General features: G+C 35.2%; 1 pseudogene; it reads left to right on the forward strand.

The window, feature by feature from the left end:
- The first annotated feature begins 2,568 nt into the window (after positions 1-2,568).
- On the forward strand, positions 2,569-2,680 carry LOC142874858 (uncharacterized; annotated as a pseudogene).
- Positions 2,681-2,913: the final 233 nt, after the last annotated feature.

Genomic DNA, 2,913 nt, shown 5'->3' on the forward strand with positions numbered 1-2,913 from the left:
AAAATTGTGATATATTAAGTAAAGAAAGCAGGAGATATAAACATATGTACAGCTTAATACCATTTTAATTTTTTTAAAAAAGTATATTCATGCAGAGGAAAAAGTCCTGGAAGCTATTACCAAATATTATGAGTCTAGAATATATTTGATTATTATTATTAGACTCTAAGATAATATCAGTATACCAATATATACCAATATATACCAATATATACCAATATACCAAAATATTAACCCAAATATTTTAATACCAAAATATTAAAATCAATGATGATTTTCTCTGAGTGGTGGAAATAAGAGTGATTCTTTTCTTCCTTTCTCCTTGGTTTCCTCCTTCCCTCCTTACTTCTCTTCCTTTTTTCTTCCCTTCTCCTTTCTTTGTTTTTAAATCTCATTTTCTAAATCTAAAATGGGCATCAATTCATTCTTTTTGTGATTAAAAAATTTAATTTTTTAAATTGAGGTGAAAATCACATAATATAAAATTTTTCTATAAATGGAATCATACCATATGTGACCTTTTGTGTTTGTCTTCTTCCACTTAGCATATTTTTGAGGTTCATCCACATTGTAGCACATATCAGTACTCCATTCCTTTTCGTGGCTGAATAATATTCCCTCATATATATCATAACTTTTTTATCCATCCATCCATTGATGGACATTTGGGTTGCCTCCCATCTAAAACTTATAAAAAATATTCTGAAATAATAAGTTTGTCAGATAATGAACCTCAAGACTGATGAAGAGGAAGGAGGAGAAGAGGGAAAAATCAAAATTAGCAAACTTAGTTAATTGCTTCATTTAAAAATGCACATCAACATGGAAAAAAATTGAGGAAATACAAGATGCAATGTGGATGCAAGAGTGTAAGTGTCCTTTCCACTCATTTTTTCCTCTCTTCTGGTTTTCTTCCCCAGAGGCAACCTCTGTTAGCACTTTTTTGTGTTTAAACATATTCTTTGCATGAACAAATATACATGTGTATTTGTGTGTATGTGTATATGTTTTTTGACTTTTTTTCTTCTTTCACAGAGTTATCAACAATAAACTAAGTGCCGGTGACCCACGGGGGCAGTTGGCTTGCCGTTCCTCCTTTGACCAGTTGCTTCCTTTCTTCTATCTTGCCTCCCACTCCTCTTTGAGTGTTCCCTTCACCTTCTAAACAAACCACTTACACTCAAGTCCTTGTTTTGGGTCCCTTCTGGGAGCCCAAACTAACACACGGACTTTATCTTATTGAATTTTCATAATGCTCTGGGAGGTGGGTGTTAAAAACTCCATTTTACAGGTGGGGAAACTGAGACTCCATGAAGTAAGTAAGTCAAGGTAGAGAATGGCAGCTAAGATTCTTACTCAGGTGGACAGGTGCTTTTCTTTTCCTTTGGGTTCGTTTGTTTTGTTTAGTTTAACATCCCTTGCTCAGGGGAATATCAGCATCTAAGCTAAGAGCGTGCAAATCTGGGGGCAGACCTGGCTAGAAAGCAAGGCCTGGTGCTGGTTGTTGGGGGAGGAGACACACAGGTGTCCTCCTTTGTGGTCTTAGGCTCTTGCTTTCACACTCTTCTATTTTGTCTTTTCATCAAAACCTTCCCAATTGGAATACCAAAGTAATTCCTTAACTACATTAAACCTTAAGAGATGTGCCACTTTTGATTTTAAAAATTTGTTTTTAAAATGTATGACTTTTGGAAACTCCATTGAAGGGCTAGATACTAGACACGCTCCCCCCCGCAACCACATTCATGTCTAATCTCTCTCCAGATAAAATGCTTGCAACACTTCCTGTTTGCAATCAATTGCCTTATGGCTTGTCAGCTCATCTGCAGTCTGCCATCTGCCTTCTCTCATGTCTCAGGGTGTTGACAACTGGGAAAAGGCATATATCTGCTGACTGATGGGGACCCACGAACAAAGCTTAGAGAAGGCATGGCTCCAGTGGATTGATTTTTCCTTCCTCCTCTTTACATGCCCAAGAAACTTTTGCTCAGGAAATGCTCAATTGCTATGGGTGAGTTTGTGGGGCAGGTTCTCGTGGAGGTGTCTCACAAGGGCCTCTCACACCCTCCCCACTGAACTACACCTCACATCTGCATTGCACCCAGCTGGGTAACTCCTTCAGCTCCAGCCAGCCAGTAGATACTATAAGTAGTATTTTATTACTTTTTTTACAGTAGTAAATTTTATGACTTTTAGAATCTGCTCTTCCTAAAAGTGATTAGAACATTGGAAACATCTAAATATGGCGATACTAAGACTTCCTCCATGCATCCTTTTCCCACAAAGTACACTGAAAGCAATATTCATAGGAAGAGTACCAAAGACATTGGGAAATTAAATGATTTCCTAAGTGTTAAATGATTCAAATAGGTCAAAATGATAAACTAATTTGGAGATAATTATATTGTTATAATTAAATGGATTTAAATACTCATAAACATACACTGCATTTCCATTTAGGCCTTTATTATACAATATCATCCTACAATGTCTCAAAAATATTTTATTTATGTATATATACTAACAATTATATATATGTATGCATGTGTCTGCACAGACATATATATAATTGCTTCTCAGCCTTTTAGCTAAGATCAAGTGTAGTATATGTTCTTATTGGTTTTATATATATACACATTCATGAACTTAGAGGAAACAGCTATACATATGATTAACCAAAGAATTACAGACATGACTATACATTAAACAATTTGGAAATTGTCAGTTTTGTAGGTAGCTCACAAAAATAATATCAGCTGATAAATAGTAGTCAAATGTAAAATATAGTGTTGTGTACTAGCCTATAGATAGATCTTCAACAGGTTCTTAAATTTTAAGACTTATGGAAAAGCCAAAGGAAAAGAGTAAATAGAAAAAATATCAAAGGGAAAGGAGCCATTAGTTAAATCATTC

Source organism: Microcebus murinus, chromosome 1 (assembly GCF_040939455.1).
Source record: "Microcebus murinus isolate Inina chromosome 1, M.murinus_Inina_mat1.0, whole genome shotgun sequence".
NCBI lineage: Eukaryota > Metazoa > Chordata > Mammalia > Primates > Cheirogaleidae > Microcebus > Microcebus murinus.